Source organism: Anser anser (assembly GCF_964211835.1).
Source record: "Anser anser genome assembly, chromosome: 3".
Lineage (NCBI taxonomy): Eukaryota > Metazoa > Chordata > Aves > Anseriformes > Anatidae > Anser > Anser anser.
Genome location: NC_139722.1, coordinates 73,129,784 through 73,139,746, shown reverse-complemented (window position 1 = coordinate 73,139,746; position 9,963 = coordinate 73,129,784). Strand labels below are relative to the sequence as shown.

Sequence of the window (9,963 nt, the reverse complement as noted above, 5' to 3'; positions counted from 1 at the left end):
AATTCATGTTGTAGTCAGTGAGAGAAATAAGAATTCCTATGATGCAGTTCATCCCGAAGCAGTCATATATGTTTAGTCAGACAAAATGTTTCCAAATACCTATCTCTCAGTTGGTTGGAAAGAGAATCTGAAGGGTGAATAACTAGTCACAGACTAGTTAAAAATCAATATTTACCCAATATCTTAACTTTATCTTAACTTAGGTAAGTTGAATTCTGTTCTGCATTTCTTTTCTAGTAGGGACAGGATAAGATAAGGTATTCCTGTATATTCCCCACAAATCATGCTGCTGTTTGACCTGACTGTGTGCTCTGGGGAAGAGGTTCTGAGTTTCAGAGAATCCATATATTGAAGGATTCTTCTTCCTACTGCAGACAACAGCTCCTACTCAGCCAAAAGTATCTACATCTTTCTGAGGCAAAACTCAAAATTTAGGCTGTTGAAAGCCTTCAGGTACTTTCAGCCACCCTACATTTCTACATCTTGTTAAATAGCCCTTTTTAATTCCAAATTCCATCCTGTTCTCTATCAGTTCAATAATACAATTAGAATACTTACCACTGGATCCCTTTCCTATGCTTTTGATAAGTTATCTGCATACATGCTAGTTTATTATTTTAACTCAAAAGTTGTTCTGTAGTTTACATTTACAGGAAATAAATTTCCCGTCCCCACCCTTTAAAAGCTTTCAAATTCTCTGCATTCTGTTCCACCCAGAATGCTACAGACAGCAAGCCAGCATCCTCCTCTTCATTTTGCATTGTTTATCCCCTGATGAAAACCAAGGCTTCACTATTTGAACTTGGTGATTACAGTAAAAAAAATATAATCTCATTTTGGCTGTCCCTTACAAAGCTCAAATCCAGAGTCATACCTTATTTATTTCTGCTAATTTAATTTTTCTGTCATCCGGTAATGCCATAAATGCCTGAATACCTGAAATATTTGAGAATACTTGGTATATCTAAGTGAAGAGGAGGTAAAACATCAAAATGGCAAAATCAGCTTGTAAAAAAAGATATTTGTATTATGAGAGAACTTGAAAATATACAACTTAGCTTCTTGAAACCTGTTCTGTAAGATTTGAACTTTCTTCAAAGGTTCAAAATTTGGAGTTTAAACTTCAAACTGGAACAGGAAAACCAGACATGGAAAAGTGGTCCAAGACACAGAGACATCTGTATTGGATCTAGTGATTTGTCCCACTCTTGTTCCAAGCGCCACATGACAGAACTTCACCCTTTTGGGAGTACAAAGAGCTGAGGTCCATGATAAAAGAAAGTTTCAGAGAAAAATAGGATTATCTGTTCTACCTTTCTCTCCTGCAACAGAGCAACTTTTTCTACATCAGCCCTACCAGAGGTTTGTCTAACCTGCCCGTAAGACATTTTTTCAGATGATCATTCCAGAGCTTTCTTGTTATGACATGGCAGGTTGCTCTTCATGTCTATTCTGACTCTTTCAAACTCAGATTTAATCTTATCCATGATGAGTACAGAGACTCTTATGCAGCTGAAGATTTCTATTGAGTCTACCTACTACCACAAAACTGCAAGGTTTCTCTTCACTACAAGAAATCTGTATCTTGCAAGCCTGCCTCACAGGTAATATTTCAAGATAATTGACCATGCTTGTTGGCCACCGTCAAACTGGAAGTACTATGTCAAAACTGGATGGTTTTGATATTAAGACCTCTCCATCTTGTGAACAACAGGAATACTTGGTCTCTCTTTTTGAAGAACTGCTATACATCTAGCTATTTTCCACTCCATATTTTCATAACTATTTTGCTTGGATGAAACAAAAGGTCTTGTATTTCCTCCAGTTTGTAAAGATAATGTGGAGGGCTCTTCCTGTCCTCAGGTGTACCTGAACACGGTCAATGTTAATTATTCCATCGTACAGTGGGGCTACAGATGCTCTAAGTGATAAAGAGTCTGGTTGGCAAAGAAATGTGACCTCTGAGGTCAAATGCCAAGACCCTTGTACATTTTGGAGTGTTTTCAGTCCTTCTTTCTTGAAAATGGTAGTGCATAAAGCACAGTTGCATAATTGTACACTGTCAAGCAAAAGGTCACCTGAAACCTTAAGTACTGCTTTTTCTCCCTCTGCTTAGCTGTTTTTCCCATCTGTGTTGACTATAACTGTGATAAATGCCTTTCAGGTGCCAGCTACCTTCCTGGACTGAAGTCTTTCTTTTCTGTCTGTGGAGCTAAGATCTTCCACAAGAGAAATTCTGGTTCTAACAAGCTGCTGTGACTCCAGGCAGAGTCTGCTTTAGGGAGACTGTGCACTTCTAGGCCTTGCCAGGTGCTTTCAAATAGTTTCCAGTGCAAAACAAACCGCTGTTAGACATTAGAGAAATGCCAACTAGAGAGAATTCACTCTAAATCCTGTGAGATTTCAGTCTTGCAAATGACAGCTCATCCATCTCCTTCCCAGTATGTTGGTTTTTGCTTTGGTTCACGGGTTTGCCAGAGTTGTAAGGGTTAAGAACAACCTTCCTGGTGGAATAGTGTGTAGGAGATAAGCTTTCAATATACACAGTTTTACAACGGACTTTGACAATTTTGCATGTGTGATGGTAAGGTACAACTCCAATTGCAGGGAAGTAAACTGAAGCTCCTTTTCAGTCCTTCATTCCTTATCCTGTGCGTAACTCTTTTATAGCATAGACAGCGGGGGTTGAACACACAGAGTCCGGGATTCTACACAGAGATAATGGCCATGATTTTCAGTAATGTTATCTACATCTTTAATTAGATCAAATGAAGCATAGAAATTTCAGAATAACAGCATGTTTAGTAAGAAGTGAGTGCTTTCACCTTTCCCCATGCCCACTACAAACAAGTAAATATTTTTTGTAAGGTCCTACCTTCCAGGTAATGTTTGGAGATTAAAAATGGAGATTGAAAATGAGAAAATGATTAACTTCCTTTATCACATTTGTCTGTTGATGCATAACTCCAGTGGGAATCAATAAAATATTTTGCACTGAGACACACAGCTTCCAGCCCCTGCCAGCTGGGCCAAAATGGGGATTACCAAAGCCGTCTTTCTTTCTCTCATATTTCTATGCTCTGGTAAGATTTCTTTGCCTTACATTCAAATTAACAAGATTAAAACCAAGTATTTTCAAAATCAACTTTGTGAAGTTAGGTTGTAATTTTCAGATTTGCTGATCAGCTGCCACAGGTGCTGTAAGAACATCAGACTCACAGTAGCTCAGGATTGCCACAAATGAAGGTTGTTTATTAAGGTGTCTGAGTATCGTCTAAAAATGGTGACATACATTCAAACCACAAATGTTAGTAAATTTATTCCACACTAAGGATCTGTACAAAATCATAAAAATCTGTAGCTCTCATCTCATCATTGAGAAACATCTTTTGTAGGAGCTGGTACAGGTCTGCAAATGGTTGCTGTGCTGCTAACAAGTTTCTGCAAGATTCTGTTTGATTTAGGGATGGGCTTATGGCACACAAGTCAAGCTGCAGCTGAGTATCAGATATCCCAGAGTTTCAGAGACGTGTAAATTCCTGAATTGGGTTTCATGTGAAACACATCTGTTCCAACTACAGCATTTACACAGTCTTGCTTAAGACAACCATTCCTCTGGATTTCAGGAATCCCCAAATCAACTTTGAAGCGGTTATGTCTAGATGGTGTAAGATTTATATACTGTACATTGTATTTAAATATAAGATAGTACAATATAATGTGTATTCTTACCTGTAGCTATTTTTTGGATTTTTAGTTCCATGTCACTAAGACACTGTTTTTGTGAAAGCTGAACACAGAGTACACCAAGCTTGAGAAATCAGGTTACAATTGAGCTGATGTGAAAATTTTTGCTGGCTGGGACAGTAATAAGGAAACTCCTATACTTGGATAGCTTTATAGTTACTTTCTTATTGCTTTTAAAATTAGGATCAAAATAGGCTTAACAGATTAAAGTATATTATTTCAGTTGCCTAAGTGCTGGAGGATTTATGTTTCAAAGAAATACAAGTGGATTTTTTAAAAAAAGCGAAACAATATGTTGATTTTTTAAAAAACTTATGCTACTTTTTAGGATATCTCTAAAAGCTTTGGGCACTTGGAGTAAACATTTCAGTGAACACGGTACATGATCGGAGTTTGTGTAACATCAAAAAGTGATAGTGTTTTCATTTAGACATTAGATATGTCAATTTTACATCTGTAGCTACATTTTTAATATAAAGTAACAAACATGTCAATATATTTTGTACAATTTCATAGTAATTCAGAAATACCATGTGACATAAATGTATAGAAAAATGATAAAAATATAGCAGGAATGTGCCTTGTGTACATTGGGTTATTAAAAACGTTGGTTTGTCTGATCATCCTTATTACTTCCAGCTAATGCGATACAGTGCCTCAGAGAAGCTTCCTCTCATATATTTTTGCATAAATCCAAGTTCATTTCTAAAAGAAATATCTATAAGACAATTAGACTAGTTTATTTCTATGACTGTCCTGTTCAGTTTTCCAACACTATTCCTGGACTTGTAATAGAATGGGCTTCAAACCAGGATGATGCATATTACATAAGTTTTGAAATCCATTTACAATTTTTGTTTTGAAGTCCTTGTCAGACGGCTTAAGCCACATTTTCCTTTCTTGCCGATGTTTAGAGAATCAGTTTAAGTGTCACTGCCACTTGAGTAGGTATGCTGCCCGAATTATCTTCTGTTCAGCTTGAACCAGCTAGGATACACATTTCTGTATGAGCAAAAATTAAAGAGCAACTGAACTGGGACTGTTTTGATGACCATAAGGAATTTGAGATTAGAGATGGAAAGAATCACAGAAGGCTCATAAACTCATTGCTTTATATTTCTGCAAGCAGGTGGTAGCTAAATGAAATATTCTGCCTTGCTGTATAAGAACTTCCAAGGTCCTCCTTGTTATCACATTTGACTAATTCAAAATTTTCCATATATTTATGTTTGTGACTCCCCTATGAGCAAGGCATTTAAAAGACATGGATCTGACATGTGAGGAAACCACAAGTGAGATCTAAAATGGAATAAGGTCCACTGTTGGGGTATTCATTGGGAAAACCCCTCAGCCATGCTCTAACATTTATCTTCAGAAAGAATTTGCTGTACTGCTGAAGGTTCTGCTTTTGCTCTGCTGCCTGTTGTGTTCCCTGCTACCTCTGTACCAGCAACACTAACCTATACTGTCCCCAGAAGACTGAGCTTTGTTCAGCTTGTCACCATTAATCTAAATTAAAGAAATAACATTTAAACAATAATGCAACATAGGAAGTAGGATATGAAGTCAAATGCTGTCAGAAACTGGCATGTTCTTTTTTACATATTCTCTTTTTTTTGTCTCTTTCAGTGCAAGAAAAAAAATTATATAAAAAAAGGGAGCTTGGAGAAATGTACATCAACAATTTTATAAGGCAAATACTGCAGAAGAATGTGCAGAACAATGTGAAGTTGAAAAAAAGTTTTACTTACAGCTAACTTAGATGTGTTGTGCCTGAATATTCTGTTTTAATATATGATGCAGCTTCTTAAAATTTTCTAAGGAGTGCACTGGACACCACTAGTGACTACATGGGAGTTGCAGATTAGGAGAGAATATACAGAAGGGGAGATATGAAAACCTGTTTTTAATATCAACATTATATTTAGATAAATCATATAGGACAGTGAAAAATATTTCTGTGAAAATCCATTCATGATTTTTTGACATATGAACCTGGAAGTAAACTTTTGTTTCGAAAACGAGATATCAGCAGAAGAATGCCACACGATATGTGGCACACCACCTAATGTCCATCTTGGCTAGTATCCTATTTTGGTACAAGAACAGAGCATACACCGATTGCTGTTCCAGCCTTCTTTGATGAACTGGTGTTTCTCTGTCTTCCATATTGCCATTTCCCTCTTCTTGCAGTACTGTCTACTTCCTTCAGACAATACTAGGATAATAATGAGACATAAGAGATGGTAGGGAAGAAGAAATTTCTCTTTAACTCGTGGGACAGGAAAGCTCTGTGGCTTTTCTTGCTGAGTGCTGAGAGCTCATGCACTCTCCAAATAAGAGTATGTCCCCTCATAACTGGTCCAGTGCAAAAGCCACCTGAGGTTGGCCAGCATTTTGAATATGAGTCAGCCTTAGAGGACTGGTCAGCTGCCAGTACACACGCCTTATAGCAGGTGTATTTTGCTGCACTACCCCTGGTCTAAAAGCATGAAGGAGACAAATCAAAGCATGAAAAGCTCATAATATAATGGATAGCAAAAGAATGTATATTACTGGGTTTGTTGACCACTTCCAAAACTGGTGTTTATTGAAGTAATGTGTCTCTAGCATGACTGAACATCAACATGGCATGATGCTTTATCTGTAGCAGTGTCTCTCCATTAAAAAAATAAAATCATTAAACTGCTCAGGAAAACACTTCACACCTTTACACAGTAACATATTTTCAGCCCATGTCTCTATTGCAGGGACTTAGACACAACTTGTTGCAGGAACCCCAATGGTAAGAGGACCTGGTGCTATACCATCAACAACTTGACACGATGGCAGTACTGCAGCATTCCTCCGTATCCACAGACTGCATCAAATACTCCTAGTAAGAAGGCTGGGATACACCTGTACTAGAAAAGCAGAAAATGCAATGAAATGTGGTCATTTGAGTTGCAAAAATTTCTACTAAAGCTCTGCTCAGTGGCATTCATTGTTCATTGATGTTTTGGTCATACTGCAAAACTTTTTCAATCATGGGTAGAAAGTAGGGCCTTTTGATAATAGGAGGACCAACAGAGAAGGATTTAAGTCTGCTTATTGACAAATTAGTTCTAGTTTTCCATTTATAATGTAAGTAAAAGCAAGAACATATCAGAAAAAAAAAAAACAACTAAAGATCTCTGGTAAAAACCAAAATACTTGGCACCACATGTCTTATTGCATTTGCTGGGGGGGAAGTGAAAATGAGGATGAAAGAAGAAAAAGAAAAAAAAAAGAAAAAGAAAAACAATTATTTTTTCAATTATATTTTTTTTAGTCTTGAACATTAATCTCCTAAATCTAACTCATAAAAAATTGCATTTGATTAAATTTTAGATCTGTATGTGAAAGTTTGCTTCACTAATAAAAACATATGTAGTGTGCAGAAGTGAAATTTAAATGCAAGTGCTCCTACCAAATGCCATCTGGTGCATGAAATCTTTCCAGACACCCTTACAAATGCCTTCTGGTCTTTATGCTCAAACATTCCTGCAATTGCTTACTAATCTGTCTGAATTTTCTAGCTCAACTTTACCTGTTTCCTGAAGGTGTATTTTTTATTATTTTTTAAATGTTTTAATTTAAACATAAATAAAATTAAACGACTCATTTCTGTTGTCCATTACAGATGTGCATATTCCAATGTAGTCTTCAAGTGTGACTGAGATGCTTGGATTACCATGGAACATCTCCTTTTACTGCCATAGAAAAGACATGACAAATGCGGAGATCTCTGATGCCTTATCATCACTACGGAACAACATGAGATTTCCCAAATACTTATGTATTTTGCATTTTTGTGTTATGTTAGCCAGTTGTTCTCCCTTTCCACATAGTTGCCTTACAGCACTTGAACGTAGAAGGGAATGTGCTTAAAAAAAATTAAAAAAAAAAAGTCCAAACTTTAAAAATCACCCATTAGTCTTTCTTTTTTTTTTTTTTTTCCCCCCACAAAACTTGAATATAAATTAAGAGGGTCCCTTTATATTATCCTTAAAAAATTAAGAGCTGTCATTATTCTTAAAGAACGTACTCAAGAACGGTCATTTGGGCATATGGCAAAATAGCTGTCTGCTTTCCAAAACTGTCTATAAATATTTGAGAGCTCTAATAGCCCTTAAAGTGCTTCAGAGAATAACACATGGAAGAATTAAACAGCTTAAATATTTACTAGTGGCCAGGAATGTGTTTTATATGTCAAAGCAATCACAATGGTTCACCCTTAGTTTTAAACTGCAATTGAAATGATAAGACCAATACAACTAATGTGACTCCTTCCCTCTTCAGTCCTCTCATCTCTCATTTTTTCTCCAGATCCTTTCAGTGTATCATCACTGCTTCCCACTTAAATATCTGTTCAAACCTGGCAACAGCTCATCTCCTATCTTCTGTTCGGTCTCAAATCACAATTCAATAATGAACTGTTTTTGTTTTTTGTTTTTTGTTTGTTTGTTTGTTTTAATTTTATTTTCTATAGTAAAAGGTTTCTGTCTGTTAAACTGTTGGATATTTTGTCACTGTTCTGATTCAAGGTGGAAAAATTAATTGAGTTCTTTAAATTCCTGGGGAGAGGATGATCATTCCCCTCACTGTCCCATCCAACTTCCCCTGTACAAACACTTATGGCAGGAAATGCTCTCTGTATCCATCAGAACTATTCCTGGATAGGAATCCCTACTCAAACTCATATGCATATGCATTTATGAGTCCTTAGGCCTAAAAATTAGAAGGGACTGATGAATTGGTTTGTCAATTTCTGACAATGAAAAAAAGATCTTTTTAATTTTATGGTGAGCTACCGTTCATGAAAGATATGGTTGAGGTCAAATGTGAATTTAAAAAAAAAAAAAGGGATATGTTCTGAAATTGCATACTTGCATATGTATTCTAATGAATGTCGATAAAGAGGAAAACTACATCATCTGGCATTACTCAGCTAGTCAGAATATTTGTACAGCCAGTGGTTAAGAATCCACATGCATAGTTAGGTTTATCAAGAATGAAATGGACAGTTTCATGGACAAAATATATCATGCTATTTATGTCATATTAATAACTTTTTCTTTGTTTGTACTTGGTAAAGATCTGAGTTCTGTGATATAGAGTAAAACAACAAATTTGTACCATTCTGTACTTTACATGTCATCTGTTCTGTGAAATGTTCCCACACATTTTTGCAGGGCTCCGTACATGAGACAAGGTGCATTATACTTATTTCTGGGGATGTAAGAAAGAATTATTACTGAAACACAGAAAATAATATAGCCCCATGGTGTTACACTGATGTGCCTGTTGTGAGATGGGAGTACTGTAACCCACACAAGTGTGGCAATGAAGGACGCCTTGTTTCACCTCAATGACCTCATGCACCAGTAGAAGCAGACAGTGATATAACAGATACAAACTAAACAAGTAACCCACTTGGGGCAAGTGTGCATGGGTGTGCAGAGGGCAGGGGCTGCATGGGACAGGCACAGTACCAGCAGCTGCACTTCAGGAGCCTACTTTTAAACTCCTGACCTCATCTGGGCTATTCCTGTATGAAGTATTTTATAGCTTCAGTTCTTTGTCCAAGTGCAGCTAAAATTTTACTTTTACCTATATCAAATTATTAGTATCTCTGCTAAAGATGTTATATGCCTTTTATTGTGCTTATTTCTCTAATTAAAAACCTGGCTGACTGAAACTGTGGTTTACATGTGGTAAAGCATTGTGATGGCCAGTTGTGTTTTGAAAAAAAAAAAAAAAGTAGGAAAACATTAAATACATGGTGCTGCAAAGTACTGAGTACTTTGCAATGCCTTGCAAGGAGCAATTTTTTAACATACTTGCAAATGCACACACATCCAGACCCTTGCCTCTGACAATACTGAGAACCACTTAAGCTTAACTTTGTTTTTAAAAATGTTGTCTAATTCTTCTGGCTGAAGCAAAAAGCTTGCAAATGAAAAGCTAGAAATGAAGAGATTGTAAACAACATATTGGTATCTGCTAGGGATGGCCAAGAACCTGAAACAGTATCTGTGGTAACATTTTAACTCTGAAATGGGTCACTAGTTCTACTATATCAAATAGAGTATGATGGAAGCTTCTCAATATTTTTGTAGTATATATGATAGTTGATAGCAGTGTCTACAAATCAACATATTCTTTGAACTGGTATTTTTAACAGACAAATGCTTC

The 9,963-nt window shown here is 36.4% G+C and overlaps 1 long non-coding RNA gene across 1 annotated transcript; it reads left to right on the top strand.

The window, feature by feature from the left end:
* Nucleotides 1–3,023: 3,023 nt before the first annotated feature.
* Nucleotides 3,024–8,750, top strand: LOC310897734. The gene is made up of 3 exons (XR_014582514.1): nucleotides 3,024–3,083; nucleotides 6,522–6,625; nucleotides 7,409–8,750. It is a non-coding gene; the product is annotated as an uncharacterized lncRNA (long non-coding RNA).
* The last annotated feature ends 1,213 nt before the right edge of the window (nucleotides 8,751–9,963 follow it).